General features: G+C 39.4%; 1 protein-coding gene and 1 long non-coding RNA gene across 6 annotated transcripts in view; one reads left to right on the forward strand and one right to left on the reverse strand.

Moving 5' to 3' along the window:
* Window positions 1–20,510, reverse strand: part of ATG7 (autophagy related 7) — a 242,198-nt gene that overhangs the window by 59,678 nt on the left and 162,010 nt on the right. The gene's annotated exons all lie outside the window — the stretch shown is intronic.
* On the forward strand, window positions 1,296–2,650 carry LOC140497476 (uncharacterized). Its single transcript, XR_011964699.1, has 2 exons — window positions 1,296–1,438; window positions 1,525–2,650. It is a non-coding gene; the product is annotated as an uncharacterized lncRNA (long non-coding RNA).

Genomic DNA, 20,510 nt, shown 5'->3' on the forward strand with positions numbered 1-20,510 from the left:
ATCTGGTAGATGGAGTGTCTAAAGAACTATGGACAAAAGTGCACAATATTACATAGGAAGAAACAACAAAAAGCAGAAACAAAAAACATTCCAAAGAAAAATAAGAGCAAAAAACCCCAAAATGGTTGTCTGGAGAGGCTTCCCATATAGCTGAAGAAAGAAGGAAAGGAGAAAGGGAAAGATATGCACAGAGAATAGCAACGAGAAATAAGAAAATTTTTAAATGAGCACTGCAAAGACGTAGAAGAAAACAACAGAATAAGAAAGATGAGAGATCTTTTCAAGAAAATTAGAGAAATCAAAGGAACATTTCATGCAAAAATGGGCATGATAAAAGAAAAATAGTAGGGACTTAAGAGAAGCAGAGAGATTAAGAAGAGGCAGCAAGAATATGCAGAAGGACTATGCAAGAAAGATGACCACTGATAACTGCAATGCTGTGGTTGCTGATCTAAAGCCAGAAATCTTGGAGCATGAAGTTCACTGGGCCTTGGGAAGACTTGCTAATAATAAGGTGTTTAATGGAGGTGATGGATGAAGCCGTTAAAGCGTTGCACACACTATGCAAATTTGGAAAAGTTAACAGTGACTGACCACTGGATTGGAAAAGATCAGTTTGCGTCCCAGTCCTAAAGAAGTAATTTTGCTCAAAGGAACAGAATGTTCAAATGATCAGATAATCGCACTTGTGTCACATGCCGGCAAAGTTAAGCTCAAAATTCTGCAAACTAGGCCTCAGCAGTATGTGAGCTGAGAATCATTAGAAAATCAGGCTGGTTTTCAAAGAGGCAGAGGAAGCAGAGACCAAATTGCCAACATCTGATGTATTATGGAGAAAGGGAGTTCCGAAAAAAAATTGACTTCTGCTTCATTGAATACACTAAAGCCTTTGATTGTGTGGATCACATGATGTGGCAAGTCCTCAAAGAGATGGGAATATTAGATCGTTTTACCTGTCTCCTGAGGAACCTGTGTGTGGGTCAAGAAGCAATACTAAGAACCTGTAACATAGAACAAGTAATTGGTTTAAGACTGGAAAAGGAGTACAACAAGGCTACATATTGTCACTTAATTTATTTAATGTATATGCAGAATATGTCATGTCAAATACTAGCAGGACAAATTAAAATCCAGAATTAAGGTTGCCAGGAGAAATATCAACAATCTCAGATGTGCAGATGATATTGCTCTGATGGCAGAAAGGGAAGAAATAAGAAGCCTCTTGAAGAAGGTGAAAGAGGAGGATGTAAAAGCTGGTTTAAAGCTTAACATCAAAAAACCTAGGAGCATGGCAATTGGTTCCAACACTTCCTGGCAAATAGAGGGAGGAGAAATGAAAGTTGCGTCAGATTTTACGTTCTTTGGCTCAAAGTTCACTGCAGACAGGAACTGCAGCCATGAAATTAAAAGACACTTGCTCCTTGGAAGGAAAGCTATGGTAAATCTGGACAGCATACTAAAAAGCTGAGACATCACCTTACTGAAAAAGGTCTGTAAAATTAAAACTATGTTTTCTTTCTGTAGCAAAGTATGGCGGTGAGAGTTGGACTACGAGCTGGACAACAAGGAAAGCTGAGCACTGCAGAATTGACACTTTCAAATTGCGGTGCTGAAAAAAATTCTTGAGAATCCCATGGACAGCAAGGAGATCAAATCAGCCACTACTTAAAGAAATTAATTCAGATTGCTCACTGGAAGGTCAAACCTGAATGAAGTTGAAGCTTAAATACTTTGGCACCACAAGGAGAAAACAGGACTCATTGGAAAAGACCTTGATGTTGGGAAAGATTGATGGCTAAAGGAGAAAGGGAAGGCAGAAGATGAGATGGATAGATAGTGTCATAGAAGCAACAAACATGAGCTTGGACAGATTTTGAGAGATAGCAGAGAATACAAGGGTGCTGTGGTCCATGAGATCATGAAGAGTCGGCCATGACTGAATGACTAAACCACAACATGAAGTCTCCACTGTCCCCACCTGCTGATTCTCCCCTGCCTCTCCCCTAATTACGATGTATTTTGTGCGTGTTTTATGTGTACTTATGTGTTGTCTTCCCCATTAGAATGTTAGCTTCTCGAATTTTTGTCTATGTCTTCCTAGTGCCGAGTAAAGCCCTGTCTGGAGCAGGACCTTTCACTTCTCCCTTTTCTAAGAGTGTTTGGATGCATTTAATTAATGCTTATGGAATGATCTATAAAATGTGGCAGTCAGTCTAAATAACTGCTATTCCTCACTGACTTCACGGTAGTGGGAGGCAGCAATGGATCTGGAGTCAGAGGACTCGGGTCTGATAAAACGACAGCTCACTAGTCATTCAACATCCAGCAAACCGTGTTTTCTCTCTGAATATCAGTTCCTCTGTCTGTAAAATGGGGATAATCATATTTACATTATTTAAGTCTCAGAGTTGTTGGGAAAAAAGTACTTTGTAACAAGACAAAGAAATGAGAATTATTATTATTCTTACTGCCATTAAAGTCTTCCTCTGATGTACCATTATAAGTTGGAAATGAGCCTGTATTATTTTTTCAAATTAAATTTGATTTTTCAATTATCAAGTTATTTTTTCCCCTTCCACCTCCTTCCTCCACTGGAAAAAAATATGTGAAAAACAAAACCTTTGCAACAAATAAACATATTCAAACAAAACAGGGGTAAACTGTTCTCCCTTCAATCCACATTAGTTCATACAAATCTTTACAGATTTCTCTAAAATCACCTTTTTCACTCACCATTTTTTACAGCAATTGTGTGTTCCATTACATTCTTATACCATAATTTATTCAGCCATTCCTCAATTAATAAATACCCCCCTGAATTTCCAGTTCTTCATCATCACACACAAAAAAAAGAGCTTACATCAATGTTTTTGTGGAGAAAGTCCTTTTTCTCTTTCTTTGATATCTTTGGGTATAGGCTTAGTAATGGTATTAATGGCAAGCCTGTATTACTGACTATAGGGGCAGCTAGGTGGTGCAGTAGATAGGGTGCTGGGCCTGAAATCAGGAAGTCCTGAGTTCAAATACAGTCTCAGATAACTTACTAGCTGAATGACCCTGGGCAAATCATTTAACCCTACTTATCTGTTTCCTCATCTGTAAAATGAGCTCGAGAAGGAAATGGCAAACCATTCTAGTATCTTTGTCAAGAAAACCCCAAATGGGATCACAGAATCAGACATAACTGAACAACCACAACACAACTGTGTTACTGAAATTTATGCCAGGGGAGCACAACCTATCAGTTATGACACCCATCTGTACCACCTACAGACCAAATGACAAGAGTCTGAGAACCTGCTTATTGCCAGACAGTGCTGTAAATTACTGGCCACAGAAACTCTCAAAGACCATCCATCTACTGTGTTCTGTAAGTCTCCACAATGATGAGTCAGAGCCTTGAGATGTGACAACACTGAGATTCTCTGAGACGGGACAGTAAAGCAGGATTTCACTAGGCTGAGCAGCAGGCCCGCTTTCTCTTTCTCCAGGTAAAGGGGAAGATAGTGCTTGGGGCCGTTCAACTAAGACATCTGCCAGTTGGGACTGGCACTTCTTAATGGTTGATAAAAGATGAGCAAGGCAATGTGGCAGCTTGGAAATGCCCCTCAGCAGTTTCAGAAAAGGGAGAGAAAGCCAAGTATGGCAGATAGCACCCGCCTGTGGTCCCTTGTCCTGAGGAAGTTGAGGCTGGAAGACTGCCCGAGTCTGGGAGTTCTGTGCTGCACCACTGTAGCTTAAGTGGATTGGATGTCTGCACATTGGAAGTCTAGCACCAATTGGTGAACCCCTGGGTGCAGGGGGCCATTAGGCTGCCTAAAGAAGGGGTAACCAGGCCAGGATTGTAGGCAGAGCAGTCAAGGCTTCTGTGCTCATTAGTAGTGGGCCCGGGTTCATGAGTGGTTGCTGTACTTCTAGCCTGGTAGAAATAGGGAAACCCTGTCTAAAAAAATAAAAATTAAAAAAAAAAAACACAGGTTTGGAAAGGGAGAGGAGGAAGAGAAAGGTCTTTTATAGATCTAGTAAAGAAAAGAACTCTCATGACAGAAGGATAAAAAGGGATCATGGAATAAGAAGTCAAAAGTCTAAGTTCAAAGAAAATGAACTTAGAAAGCTTCACTTATAAAAATAACCTCTGGTAAAACCTATTTTTATCATATGTCCAAGATCATTATCAAAATCCCTGTGCTGAATCATAAGACCTTGTGCATAATCCCCTAAAGAATGTGACACTAGCTGTCTGATTTATGGGAGAGATATTCAAAATATACTTCAAAGTTAACCCAAGTTAAGGGTGATACTGGTAATGACGTGATCTGAACTGTACATACAGATGGACCACACTTTATGAAACAGATGGAGTCCTAAAAAGTTGGCTTTAAAATGAATTCCAATTAACTGAATCATATTTTCCTGGTGACTCATTATTATATTGTCAATATAGTCTCATGGGAAATATTATGACCTCAAAATCTACTTTTCCTATTACAAAGTTTGTAAAATCATTGGCAGGGTCCCTTAGCTTCTTTTAAGATTCAATTTCCTCAACTATAAACTAGAAAAGTAGCTTTATCACAAGGTTTGGTGGCCCTCCAATGATATGTGGATAAATGTTTTGCAAACCTGAAAGCACTATAAAAATATCAGATATTAGAATGGAAAGAAAAATTTAATTCTTAATGAACAATCTATGATCAATTAACCAATCAATAATATGTGAAAGTATACCATATAGAAGGGACAGTGTTCCAGTAGCATGTAAGCTCCCTGAGATTGGGGACCCTGAGAGCATTTTTATCTCTGTACCTCTAGCATCTGTCCCAGTTCCTTGAACACAGTAGGCATTTAGTAAATTGTCTTCTCTCAACGGGACCCTCTTCCAAACTTCTCTGGTTTTTTTGTTGAGGATTCCATCCTCCTCCTATTAACCCAGGTCTGTAACCTGAATCATCTTTCCCACCCATAGAATTCAATCACTTGCCAAGTGCTGTTCATTCTTGTCCTACAACCATTCTCACATTCATGCCTTCCCCTTCCCCTGACACAGCCCCCACCCTAGTTCAGGCCCTCACTATCTCTTGCCTGGACTATTAGAACAAATCCTTAATTAGTGTTCCTGCTTTCCAGTGTTTTCCCCCTCTGAGCCACCCTTCATGTAGCTGCCAAAATAATCTTACAGTCTAATTCTGAACACATTCTTCTTGTATTCATGAATTTTCAGTAGCTCCCAAATGCTCCTAAGATAAATAAAATATAAACTCCTTAGCTCAACATTTAAAGCCTTTTACAATCTGGTCTAGCTTTTCAGACTTAAGGCACATCGATTCTATTTGCACATTCTACATTTCAAACAAACTGACCAACTTGCAGCTCCCAAACCTAGCACTCTATTTCCCACCTTGGTGCCTTCCCCAAGGCTGTCCTCCAGGTCAGGAATGCTCTCCTCCTCATAGTGTCCTTGGTTTCTTCCAGTCCTCAGCTCAAACCCCTCCATCTGCAGGAAGTCTTTCTTAGTCCCCCAGGCTTTCAGTGCTTTCCCTTTGAAATTACCTTTCATTTATCCTGTGTATATCTTGTACCTTCGTAGTTATTTACATGTCTCCTCCACTAGAATGTAAAGTTCTGGAGGGCAGGGACAACGGGGTCTTTTTTATTTTTGTTTTTTGGCTTTCTTTGAATTCGCAGCAACTGGTAGAGTAAGAACATCATAATGCTTGTTGACTGGCCCAAACCTTAAATATACAGCATCCAAGTTAAGTATGGCACAGGATTAAGTATAGGAAATGAGGGGAATCCTAAAGCCAATTCCTTAACACCAAAACGGAATGTCTTGGGCTTAGCACAGACCAGGCACAGAGTAACTGCTTAATAAATTCTTACTGAAGAACGGAATGACACAGCAATGTAAAGCACAACAAATGTTAGTGTAAATACCTCGTAAACACATTTGTGAAATTATAATGGAGAAACAAAGGTCTACGGTAGGAAGAACACTGAACTGGGACGTTAAAAGACCTGAGTCCTGACTCCAGCACTGCCTTGTTACAGACTACAGGGAAATCAGCGTCTCTGGGCTTCCATTTCCTTATTTGTGATTCTTAGCCCACACGACAGTGTGGAAATCATCGTATAAACTGTAAAGTACTATGCAAATGTAACTTCCAGAAGCAACGGTAATAGTATTAGCAGTATAAAGTAGTTAGTAGTAGTGGTAGCAGGACAATCTTCAAACTATATAGAATGAAAATATATTGATCTCTCAAAACATAGAGATGTAGGGAAAGAAATCAAAACTACACGGGAACAAGATGAGAGATCTGTCAGTCAGTCTTCTGTTGGTGTCCTAAGGATTCTTTCAGTGTGTCTACAGAAGGCGAACTTACATACTTATGTCCCAATATTTTGATTCAACTACAAAAAGCGATCATTTTATCAGCTTGTCCAATAGGCCCCCAAATACTGAACCAAGAACAACGTGAGGATAGTGACTCATCCCTGAATCATTTCTAACAGAACTCCATCACACAGACGATGAGAGCAATGATGGTGATGATAACCACAATACCTCTCTCAGGCTTTAAAGAAGTCTTTGGGAGTCTGCAACTCCATTTTTCTCCGTTCAAAGTTCCCATTTCATTATGTATCAGTCTCAAGGCCCAGGGTTGCCCTATTGTACTGTTTCCTGAGACCTGCCTCCACAATCATTTTACTAAAAAAGAAAAAAATCAACTAATTCATTCTTTGTTGCCCTACCCTGTGGTTGGGAAATGGTAAAGGTGAAGTCTATCTGTCCAACACCTTTAGGGATCTAGTGTCTTCAGATTTTCTCTGTTCTTCTAGTCTCAAATCCTACCATGGGAAAGGCTCTAATAAACACTGACAACTCCACTCAGCTGTCAAAGTGATATTCCCAAGGTGGTCCAATTCCCTGCTTCATATATATCATCTATGAGAGCAGTTACATTTCAGCCATAAGCACAGTTTTAGACTGAAGGAATGATTCTCTCGAAGTGGGACAAAAGTCATTAGCCAAGAGTTCAGACCAGCTCCAAGAAGATGTGGTGTTATTGGGAACACACTGAGCAGGGATATGAGGAAAAGCCGGAAAGACCTCCACACCAAATGAGACTGCTCAAACACCCAAGAAGGTCTCATTCGAAATAAGAATGATGTCAAGGTAACCCCTCTACTTCACTGAGAAAGTCTCCCTTAAACCACAGAGAAAATAATTTCATGAGTAACATGAGAATCCCTAGATCAAGTATTATGAGATACCCTATACATTGATTAGTAAAATTACTATGAAGTTAACTTACAAATTAAAACAACAAAAAAATCAACCCATGAATTACGCATTTTTATGTCTACTTGAAACTGAAAACAGGATCAGAATTTTTTTTCCAAGTCCAAATGCTCATGTTTCCATACAGGCTCATTATTTCCTTTCTGTTCAACTCAATTCAATAAACATTTTGTTTGTTGTTAGAAAGTAAGCAAGCACCCACTATATGGAAAGAACTGGTTCTGAAGGACAATTTCCCAAGTGAAGATACCTCAGTGGGAATTATTTCTAGCAGTGAACCAACATGCACAAATCACTCAAACCTGACCAGATAGTCAAAACCCTGTGATGTAAAGACTTTCTTACATGGGAGAAACCAGAGTTACTGAGGCAGTAGTATTGAGCAGGATTGGGAGAAAGCTCCCACAGGCTTGTAGTGAGGACCAAACGAGATCACGTCTGCAAAGTGCTCTGTAGACATTAAAGAGTTCTACACACATGAGCAATGATGATTAAAATGATGATGACAAATATCAGCTCTGTGTAAGGTGAAGCATTAAGGATCCCTGTTGAGTTTCCTGGGAATTCATCCATCTACAACTTGCCATTTTGCCAAGTTTGGAGAAGAGGATTCTTGTTGCTATGACCCAGTGATTCATAGAGCCTATCTCTGCCCTGTGAACAACAAAAGGCCACTTTGCTAAGAAGAAGCTATAATGCTCAATAGTTAAGCCCCAGGCCCTGGGTTCTAGCTTATATTCTCATGTTGTATTGCTGGGCCTCTGAATAGTATGGCATTTGCAAAACTCCTCTAGTATTTATCCTATACTGTTAACTTTTTATGTTTATGTTCCAATAGGCTATCAGCTCTTTGAGGGTAGGATCCGTATCTCCATAGCTTTATATAATGACAACATTCAATACTCATATATATATTTTTAAGTGACTCAGAATCTTAACAGTTGGAGGATGCTTCAGAGGTCAAGCTGTATCTGAATGGAAATCTGCTCTAGATTTCCCATGGTGCCCATTCAGGTTCCAGTCTGGGGCAGGCCTCCAAAAAAGACATAAACCTATTTACACATTCCCCAAAGCTTCAGAGGGAACCTGAAATGGTCCTGTGATCTCAGGGCTCCCATGATCCTTCTACACTAACTGAAGGTGGAAACAGACTTCTCAGAGTGGGTATAGATAGGCTCTGTGGTCCTGCCCTGGATCTCTAGGGTAGTCCCCAAGGCCTTATAAGCTGTCTATGGGTTTAGGTGAGGGGATACCACCATCTAATAATCAGGAAAACATTTCACTGACAAATTATTACCACGAAAAAAAGAGAAGGGACTGAAGGAATCGGAAGGGACACCCAAGGAGTGTGGTGACCCCTGATTACATTATGGTGGTGACTTTCCCAGAAAGGAGCAAGCTCACCCACTGGGGCTGGTAGTCTCTTGTTAGTGACTCTCTTTACCACTCTTATGAGCACTGAATACAGAATGATACAGTGAAAAAACATTTAGATGAGGAATCGGAAAATCTGACATCTACTTGCAACGCTATCATTGTCCATGTGACCAAGGTCAAACCACTTGGTCTTTCTGTGCCTCACTTTCCTCATCTATAAAAGGAGGATAATCACATTTGCTCAATCTACCTCACAGAGATATTTTGAGGATCAAAGTAATATTCTGAAAAGTAAAATGTAAGATAGAATTATTTTCTTCTGTTTACTTTTATCTCTTTTGAAGTGCAAATGGAAAAACACTTCCTCCCTGAGATGGTGGGGTCCTCCAGGTGCTTCTGGATGATAATATGCTGAAAATAGAATCACTGTCATGTGATTATACATAGGAAAAAAAAGAAATGGATAAAGAAGTCTGCTTACTGCCCATACTATATTGGACAACTGGATGGACAACCTATAAAATTGTCCCATCAATACATACATCTTGGACAGGCAAAACCCTTACTTGACACAGATATACGTAACAATGCAAGCTGCCATTCCATCCAGGACTTTTTTTTAAAAAAAAAAAGGAATGATACAGGTCTAAGTATACATGTAGACAAGAGAGAAAGTGAGTAATAGGGAAAGATTGAAGATGAGAATGAGAATGATCACTAGATGGGAGTTTGATGGGGTTGAGTGCAAAGGTAAAGGCTACCACCTCCTCACACTCAGGAGGAAAGGATGGGTTAACATGAATAAGAGTTCTTGGGGATAGATTTGAGGAAGCAAGACTGTTCACAACAGAGAGCCTCTATTTAAAAAGAAATGTTTTCTTGGTGCTTCTTTTCTTTTTTACATTAAAATCAACTTCTCCATCAAAACTCTCTCTTGTAACAAAGAAACAGAGTGGAGCAAAATAAATGGATACGTTGATCATAGTGTTTTCCTTTACACCGCTGAGGTCACCAGTGATGTTGTTCCCTCAGTTCTGCTTGTATCATTCTGCACACAAGGCTTCCCAAGCATCACTGAATTTCCCAAATGCATCAATTCTTGCAGTATAAGAATATTCCTTTCACAGGCCACCATTTCCCCCAATCATTCCTCAGTTGATAAACACCTGCCTTGTTAGCAGTTCTTTGCTACCACAAAAAGTACTGCTCTCCATATTTTGGTACATGTCCCTCCCCTCATGTATCTCAAAATGAACACAAAGTAACTGGAGGAAGGAGTGCATTGGGAGTTGTAGAAAGTGGTACTTGAATTTTGAAGAAAGTCAGTACTTCTGAGAGGCAGCAATGAAGGATTCCACCACGGGGATGGCATATTCATTGCTAAATGTCATCAGTTTTAACTGCACATCTCTCACGTATCTCATCTCCCTACCTCCACAGCTCTATTCTTCAGAAATCTCCTTCACTCGGTACCTCTTGTCTGAGTTATCATAAAACAGCCTAATTTGTCACCCTACTTCATCTTTTTCCTCGTTTCTACCTATCTGCCAAATTCATATCCACAGGACATGTCAGGTCAGTGTCACTCCCCTGATCCAACGTCTTTAGGAGACCTCTCTAGTTCCCAGAGTAAATGAGGCTCCACTCTACCTGTGCAGGTTTATTATATTTTATGACATTACAATATTACATATCTCCATACACTCTATATTATAGTCAAACTGACCTCCTGGCTGCTCCCTAAATTCAATATTCCCATTGCCTGCCTTGCCGAATATGCACAGACTATTCCACATGCCTGAAAGGTACTCCTTCTTTATAGTCACTTCTTAGAATCCTTTAAGGCTTAATTCAGGTGTCTATTAAGCTATCAATGCCACCTCTCTTCCCCATGTTGTTACTGTTTTTCCCCACCTCGATTTCCCTCAAATTCTGCTTATTTGTGTATGGAATTGATTTCCTTCAGTAATAGAATGTAAGCTAAATAAGGTCGTTTTTGCCTGGATGCCCAGTGCTTAGCACATAGTAGGTACTTAATAGGTTTGTTAAATTGAAACACTGCAGTTAATACAAAGAGTCCTTTTATCTTGGCTTTTCAAGTATCTGTGGTGCCAGAACTGAACTTGAAGGTCCACAGATTTGTATTTCTCCCTCAAAACCCTTTCTTTTGTCACAAAACAGAACAAAGGCCAGTGCAGGGGAGGATATTTAATTATCCTCATAGTGTGCTCCAGGTGCCCATTTTCCTGTTTTGATATCACTAAAGACACAACTCTATGGGGACAGAAAACGTGTCTGTTGCTATTTCTTTGTGGTTTGACCCCAGGATAACAAAATGAATAGAGAAAGAATAAATAATTAAGTCTGCCCTTTGAATGCTCACTCAAACTATTTTCTATTGAATCTTGACAGAGTAAGCTCTGTTTTTTGTTACCTCCTGGATTTCCCATTGCTCTACTTTAGCCTGAGAGATTTCAAAGTATTTGCTCATCTCTCCAAAGCAATATCATCTGGGTCTGGTGACCCAGTGCCACAAATCTGGAACACGGTCCTCACTACAATGAACACAGCCCAGTGTAACTGCATTAAGATCTAATGATGTTGTAAACCAATGTGCTGCTCCTTAATAACCAGCTTTCATCAATCACCACAGTACTGAAACAGAAAGACACCTAGCAATTTATTCAGTGTACTCATAACCCAGCAACACAAAGAGCTATGTAAGAAATGGGAAAAGAAAAGACCCTAAAATATCTAGAACTATCTATTCAAATGCAATGAGAGCCAAGTCCTAATATCCCACCTAGTTCTATCAATTGTCGGTTACTTCTAGTACTTTGAGGGGAGAGAGGCCAGCTTCTGGAGTCCCAGTGAGAAGGGGGACTTGGGTAGTACATTCAGAGGCCTTGTCTGTTACAATTATATGTCAACATCTATGTCTATGTGTACATATATATATATACACATATATAAAAAAATAAAATGATTGAATCTCAGAGTTATAAGAGATCTTACAGTTCACCGAGTCCAACCCCTTCATTTTTATATACAAGAAAACTGAGACTTCACCCAAAGAAGGGAGTGATTTATCTAAGGTCATGCTAAGAGTCTAGCAGTAGAATTGGGACCATAGCCCAGGTCTCCTGACTCTACGTCCAGTGTTTAAGACCATTATAATGTAGTGCTTAAGTCATTCCTCAGAAAAAATAAAAGGTCCCTACCCCATGGACCCTGGCCAAGAGAAAGCCAATAAATACATCTGCGTCAACAGCTTTCTATTCTTACTACCCTGTATAGTTCACTGACCTGAAGCTGATGCTTCATTTCAGGGCTCTTATGCAAAAAGGTCAGTTTATAGAAAGAGCACATTTCTTTGGTGGCACAAAAGAGAAGAAATCGTAGACATGTAGAAGGACTCAAGAGTTAGAAAGTATCTTATATAAATATTTTATTGTTTTCCTGCCTTGTTGCACTATGTTCCTGCAGACAAGTGCTTTAAATCAATGTGTTTTCCTATTACAGAGCCAATAAAAATAAGCATTTCTTCACAGGCTTTCCAGATTTCAAGATTCTATTTAATTACCCTGGTGCAGCAGAAAGAACACACACTTCTCTCTGACCAGAGGACCTGGATTCATATTCCAGCCATATAATTTTCTACGAATGAACTTGGGAGAGTAACTTTTAACATCTCTGATCAAAAATGAGGGCTTGAACTAGATGATTTCTAAAATATCTTACAATTTTACACTGATGATGCTAAGATTTTGCATGGCCCTTCTAGTTACTTCTACAGCTATAACTGCTTAGGCGATGTATGCTACACATTTTATCATGTGTTTTTCACATTGCCCAGGGTGAAGACACTTAACTAATCATGTGACTTTCAATGCAAGTTACATTATTTTTGGGGGGAGGGGTTCCTAATTTCCTCCATTGTAAAATGAAGGCTTGGACTAGATCTTCTGATCTTCAAGGCTCTTTCCAGCTCTGACATGATAGATTCTAAGGTCCCTTCTTGTCCTGGCATTCTGTTTTCTGTAAGATTCCTTCCAGCTCTGAGACTCTTAAGTTCATGGGTTTCTTTCAACTCTAGCACTTTCTGATTTTGCCCCCTTCCCTCCTCCCCATTCCTTACCTCAATTAAACTATGAACCAGAACTTCAATTTCCTTTATAATAAATTCTACACAGGACTAACTAAAGTTACTAAATCTAGTTAGTATGCAGCAAATCCTGTTTGATAATATGGGTCCCATAACACCCCATTTGTTGGACTGTGTCCAGAATGAAGGCAGTTTTCTACACATATAAGTTTTCTAGGTAACTAAAACTTACCCTTTAAAGTACACTGCAGATATCTGTTACTTGTCTTATTCCCCTACCAGACAACAAGAGCCTTGAAGGGAGGAACAATATCTTATATGCATCTACCTTAATGCAAAGAACAGGGCTTGCTTGGTACACAGTAGGTGCTTACTCAATTTGTTGTACTGTATTACAGTGAGTGCCCAAATGTTTTAAAATGTTAACCTTTTGGAATGGAAATCTTTCTAAGAAGTATTTTGCACCTCCCTGCCCTCTTTTTTTTTTTTTTTTTTGTACTTTACGATGATTAATGTTATTAAGCATATACAGGGTGTCTCAAAGATCTTAATGCAGTCTTAGGCTTTAATACCCTGCAGACATCTCAAACTCAACAAGACCAAAACAGAACTTATTATTGTTCCCTGCAAATCATTCCTCTTCTAAACTTCCTCATTTCTACTGAGGTGATCACTTTCCTTCCAGTCCCCTACATTCACAGCCTTGGTACTTTCTTGGAAGCCTGATTCTCCCTCATTCCCAATGTCCAGTCAGTTGCTAAGTCTTATTGATATTGGGAGTCCAAGAACTGGAGCTTCAATCTTAGCTCTGCCATTAACGACCTATATTACCCTAAGGAAGTCACTCAGCTTCCCTAGGCATTAGTTTCCTCATCTGTAAAAAGAAGAAACTGAACTCGATGACCTCTAAGTTCTTTTCACTTCCAGACATACAATCCTGTGAACATTTCTCCCATCTGTACCCTCACTCACACAGTTACCAGCCTAGTTCAGAATCTCCCTTGCCTTCCCCTTCCCTTCCCTCTCCCTTCCTTCCCTTGCCTTTCCTTCCCCTTCTCTTCCTTTTCCTTCCCTTCTCTTGTGTTCCCTTTTCTTCCCCTCCCTCCTCTTCCCTTCCCTTTCCTTGCCTGCCATTCAATTCCCTTCCCTTTTTCTTTCCTGGACTATGGCAATGAATAGGATCCTAACTGGTCTTCCTGTTTGCAGTCTCTAATACCTCTATATGGCCACCAGAGTGATATGCCTTAACCACAGTTCTGACCATGACTCTACCCTCTTCAATAAGCTCCAGTGACTCCCTATTGCCACTAGGAAAAACCAAACTCCCCAGTTTGGCATTTAAAGCCTTCACACTGTCTTTGGCACACCTTTCCAGGCTTATTACATATTATAAACCTTCGAACACTCACCATTCAAGCCAAATTCACCCACTTGTTCTCTATACATGACATCCATAGAATCTCTAGCTTCCTTCAAAGCTGAGCTAAGATGCCACCTCCTACATGAAGCTCATCCTGATGTCCTAGATCCTAGGATCCCTCCTTCAAAATTGTCTTGTGTGTATTATGTATTAACTCAGATGCATATACGTTGTTTCCCATTCCCTGCCCTCTTTAACAAAGAATACTCAATTTAATGTAAGCATTAATTATTGTTTAGGGAGGGTCATAATACAATACATAAGACAATGATGTCCCCACTGTCTGCTGAGGTGTGTGGTAGGTGTTTTTGCTTCCATGATAAATTGTCTAACTTGTTGTGCTTTATTTGGGTTTCCGAGTCTGGTTTTTTTTTGCGGTGGTTTGTTTTCTTGTCTCTTGCCGTTGGTTGGGTACTGTTATTGTCATGTTATTGTCAGTGTGACTGCATCTGGCAACATCCCTAATTTACTGCTTCTAACTTTTGGAGGGTGGAAAAACTGGCTATCCTCGTTTATTAAAACTTTATAAAATAACAGTAATTAGGCCAAGTACATAAAAAGCTGTCCTATGAGAAAAGAGACAGCTTCAGTGTATCTGTGTTGAAGATGATGACTTTGCTGCATCTATTTCAGTATCTTAGAGACCATTTTTGTTTCTTTCTGGTTGCTAGATAAGGGACCTTGGGATCCATGTATATTCTTTCAACCAGCTACTACCGAGCAGCTATTATGTCAGCAGATACTGTGAACAGTATCTGAATGACTGAGCTCTGACTGTACTTTAGGGCAGTGTGGTGTGACACAAAACAACAACAAGACCAGGAATCAGGATAAAAGGGTACTAGCACAGTCTCTACTGTTGATTCTCTGTGTGACCTTGGGCTTGCATCATCCTCTGGAATCTATTTTCCTCCTCTGGAAATTGGCCTGGGGCAAAATTATTTTTATTTTTTTTAAAATATAGTCTTTATTTATTTTGTTAAATATTTCCCAATTACATTTTAAAAAATTTTAATGTTCATTTAAAAAAACTTGAACTCCAAATTTTCTCCCACCCTCCCAACCCCTCAAAAAGGCAAACAGTATATCAATTATACATGTGAAATCATGCAAAACATGTTTCCATATTAGCCATGCAATAAGAAAACACACACACAAAAGAAGGTGAAAAAAGTCTGCACTCAATCTGGCCTCAAAATCCATCAGTTCTCTCTCAGGAGGTAGATAACATTTTTCATTATGAGTCCTCTGGAGCTGTCTTGGATTGTTGTCTGGGATAAAATGCTGAAAGCAAAATGGGTTTTCAAAGTAACTGCCTCCTTTCCTTTTTCTGACCTGTTTTCTCTTCCTATATCTACATTCATTATGCTCCAAGATGCTTTGTGCTGGTCTGTATGTCAAGAGATTAACATTAACCGTCTGTATGACCTTAGGTAAGTCACTGAATATCTACAAAATGAGGGGATTGGACTAAACCACTTATAAGGTTATTTCTAGCTCTGGCATTCAGGGAGTCTATGATGAATCACTAACACTTCAGGGTGAATTTGTTAACCTTCCTAAGAGTATTTTGCACTTTTAAAACAGAGCCCACTAGAAAGGAACTCAAAGTAATGAATCTCTAATGGTTGAATTTCAGCAACTGTAATGGGAAGTGGGGACATTATTTCTGGATCTTCCTGGGGCCCCTCAAAATAGACCACACAGATCATCACCTATTCCACCAGCCCTGCTATTTGTACAACACAGAAGGCCCTGGATGACTCAGAATTCTTATTTCCTGACTCCAACTTTAGCTGGAGGTGGTGGGAAGTGGTAGAGAGGCAGTAGGTGATTCTTTCCGGTGCAAAGGTAAACAAGCTATTTATCAAGGCTCTTCCAAAGAAAATCTCTCCCTGAGGTCTGAGTCATAGTGAAAACAGGAAACCTACTCCTCTTTCTCCTCTGCAGGCCATCCCACATGCCCAAAGTAGTCAACATAACTTTGAAAACACCCTCATAAACTCCCCCGGGAGCCAATGCCAAAATGGGGCTACATGCGAGGGGCTGTCATAGCAGGGAACATTGAGAATGCACAACAGGGTTGCTGGGTCTTGAAAAGATTAATGTCAGAGGCAGGGAACGTTTAAGCGAGAGTGCCACAAACAAGCCACGGGAGGGGGGAATCCTAAGCAGTGCCCTCGAGGCGTCTGATCTAATTTACACAATTACGGCCTAATTGTGAAACTGAACACAGCACATGGCATTTGGAGACTACCCTTTCTCTCCTCCCCACCCCAGCATATTTCTATTTTTTCTTATGTTGGGGTAGACATTATTAAAAGATACTTCATCTCGAACCTTAATATATAAACTATTATATTCAGTTTTTACAATATGGGACTGACATAGAACCACAGAATCTCATGTTGGAAGGGATCTCAGAAGTCATTTAGTTCAAGTCCCCTTACAACATACCCATGAAGGTTACCCTGGCCCTGCTCGGACTGTTCCAGTGATGGAGAGCAATCTGATTTGGTTAATGATCCATCTGAACCCAGTGGGGGTAAGCTGGCTACCCCAATGATGACTTGGGCAAAAGAAATGACATAACAGACATCAAGGACATCTGCAAACAGAAAAGGAGGTAGGAGGGATGTAGCCAAAAGGAAGGGATAAGAGAGAAACACTCTAGGTGCTTTTCACTTCTATCCACAAAGTATTAAAAGATCTAGAAGAAGGTCACTGGCTCACAGGGGAGGTAAGTCCTCTAGAGAGAATTCACAGAGCAACACAACTAGCACCTATTCAGGAGGACAAGGCACAGCTCGATTGTGATTCACACCAGAGAGAGGGATACTCACACAAGAGAGGGTCATGGGTCCAGTGAAGCATCCATGTGTACCCATGGGAAAATAAGAGGTTCTAACAACTTGTACTACCATCAATAATAAGGTGGTTCTTTCACTCAAGATGTATTTACTGATCGTACACCTATTAGAGGGCAATGCACTGTCCTAGGTACTGCAGGGAAACAAGAAAGAAATTTAAGGTGTGGCCAATGCCCTGAAGGGCTCTATCTATCAATAAGCATTTACTAAGTGCCTACTATGTGCTAGGGTGTTAGGGTTATAAAGACAAAAATGGAATAGTCCTTGCTCCTCAATGAGTTTCCATTCTGCTGAGGGAAACCACATATACACGTTTCAGTATCTATAAAAATATTCAAAATAAATATAGAAAGTAATTTTGAGAGTTGGCATCAGCAGCTGGAAGGCCCAGGAAAGACTTCCTGATGAAGGTAGCACCTGAGCTGGGCTTTGAGGGAACTGAGAGACAGAGGGGCAAGGAGGCATGAGAGGAGAAATGAAGCAAAGAATGAGGGCTGGAAGGAGAGTCTGGAACCAGGCTACAAAGGGCTGAGAAGACCAAACAGAGAAGTTGATATCTGAACCTGGAGATAACAGGAAAACACTGAAGTTTATGTAGCTCTCATTCTGCTTGGGGACAGCTACACAAAGCACCACACTACCTACTGGGTAGTCATATAATAAGTGTTTGATGCATAAATAAGCTAAAAAGGTAAGAAAGGGCACAAGAAAATGTATGATAATACAGATAATTGCTAAAGCAGTCAGGAAGCAGAAGGTAGAGGAGAATCGAGACAGGATTAGCTGGATGAAGACCTCATGGAAAGAGAAAGGATTTGATTTGGATTTGAAGGATGGGAAGCTGTGGAAGTTCTAGGCAGAGGGAACAGCATGAGCAAAGGCATGGCATCAGGAATCATAGAATGTCAGTGATGTAAGGTAATTATGGTTCAAGCTCTTCACTTTATAGATGAGAAAAATAAAGCCCAGCAAGACTGGTTGGCATGACATAGCTGTTTGCTGAGGGTGCTTATAAGGAATCAGGGCAGGCACAGATGGATAGAAACATAAAAACAGAGGAATATAGAATTTAGAGCTGTAAGAAGATTGTGAGATCATTCCGTTCAATGTTGTCACTTTTACAAATGTCTTATTTTCTTCTCTTTAAAGAAAGATTTTATTGACCTTTTGCTTTTTGACATCACTATATTTTCCCCCCAGTATCTCTCCCCCAATTCCTTTTCAGAGAGCCTTTTGACCGTACAATTTTTTTTAAAGACAAAAAGAAAAAGAGGGGGAAAAATCACTACATTAAAAGAATTTGAAAATGTGTACCTCTCACCTCTGCAAACGGGTCAGGGGGTGCCTTCTCATATTTCTTATTTCAAATCATGCTTATTTGTAAATAATTTTCCAACATTTACTTTTGGTTTTTTCTTTTTGTGGCTGTTCTTTCCATTTACACTGTTTCAGTCTTTGCATATTGTGTTTTTTCTGGCTCTATTTACTCCACTTTGCATCAATATAGGTAGATCTTTCCATGCTTCTCTGGATTCATAAGAGTCATCATTTCTTATAGCACAATAATATTACATTTCATCCATATACCAAGATTTATTTAGCCATTCTACAATCAATGAGTATCTACTCTGTTTCTAATTCTTTGCTACCACAAAAAGTAATGCTACCAATATTTTGGTGTATATGGGGACTTTCTTCTTATCAATGGCCTCCTTAGGGTATAAGCCCAGTTGTAGAATATCTTCGGCAAATGGCATGGACATTTTGGTTATTTTATTTGTATGACTGCAGATTGCTTTCCAGAATGGCTGAACTGATTCGCAGCTCCAACAGCAATGCCCTGGAGTGTCTGTCTTCCTACAACCCCTCCTACAACACTGACTATTCCCTTCCTTTGTATTCTTAGTCAATTTCTACGATATGAGGTGCAACCTCAGGATTGTTTGAGTTTGCATTTGTCTTATTATTAGTGAGAATTCTTTCAGAGGTTTGTTATGGTCTGAGATTCTTCTTTTGAAAACTGTTCATATCCTTTGACCACTATAGATATATGTGTGTATATATACATATATACACACATACACATACATGTGTATATACACACATATGTATATATCTATAGATGTGTGTGTATATATACATATATATACATGTAATGTACATATCTTTTCATTTTTTATGATCTTGGATACCAAACCCTTATCTGAGAAATTTGATACAAAGATTCTCCCCCATTGGATCATTTCCTTTCTTTTTCTAGGTACATTAATTTGGTTTGTGCAGAAGCTTTTCAGTTGCATGTAATCAAAGTTATCTACTTTATCTTTTGTAATTATTTCTTTCTCTTGTTTGGCTAAGAATATATCTCTTACCCTTAGCTGCAAGAGGTATATGACCTGCTTCTCTTCTAAATTTTTTATAGTATAATCTTTAATATTAAGGTCACCTATCTATTTAGAATGTATTATGTATGGAATATCACATAAAGTGTTAGTCTAAGCCTAATTTCTGCCAGACTACTTTCCAGATTATCCAGCAGGTTTTAGATAGCCAGAGAGTCCTTTCCTGAGTGATTTATATTTTCTAGTTTATCAAATATCGGGTTACTGAGTTCCATTGTTTCTGATTCTCCCTTGTCTGGTTGGTTCCTTGGATTTATCTTTCTATTTTTTAACCAATACCAGATGGTTTTGATGAGAGCTACTTCATAACAAAATCTTGAGGTCTGGAAGTACTATCTCTCTTTCATCCCTCCTCTTTTCATTGTTTTCCTTAATATTCTAATCTAGATCATTTATTTTTCCAAATCTTATTATTATTTTATCAACTGAAGTATCATTTTGAAAATTTGATTGGTGTAGTATTAAAGTAAATAGTATTAAGTAAACCTTGGTAGTATCAACATTTTTTCTTGAGGTCATGAAATTATGGATTTAAATTAAGAAAGGCTATCTGGTTCAATGTCCTCATTTCATAAATGAGGAAATTAAGGCTCAGGGCACTTAAGTGACTTTGTCAAGGTCACAGGAACAGAGCTACAAGGGTCAGGTCAGAGGTGGGATTTGAGTTCTGGTTCTTAAGTATCAAAGCTGGAGTCTTAACCATCTGACTCCAAATCTGGGTTCTTTTCAGGTACCAGATTAAGAAGGGATTTGAATGAAGAGGTTGAGTGTTGTTCTGGATACTCTGAGAGGCTATGGAGCAGAAAAATGACAAGATGTTATCAGGACTTTGGGAAAATATATCCAATAGTAGTATGAAGGATAGCTAGGAGGAAGGAGAAGCGAAGTCAGAGGGACCAGTAATATCATCTCACTCAAAACTACAGCTATCTATGTAAAGGAAAGTCTAACATACTAGCTACCTTACATACAGGAGGTCTAAAGTCCTGATCTGTGACAATACAATTAGAAATGAGTCTCACACTATGCATCT

This window comes from Notamacropus eugenii, chromosome 3, assembly GCF_028372415.1.
Source record: "Notamacropus eugenii isolate mMacEug1 chromosome 3, mMacEug1.pri_v2, whole genome shotgun sequence".
In the NCBI taxonomy this organism is placed as follows: Eukaryota; Metazoa; Chordata; class Mammalia; order Diprotodontia; family Macropodidae; genus Notamacropus; species Notamacropus eugenii.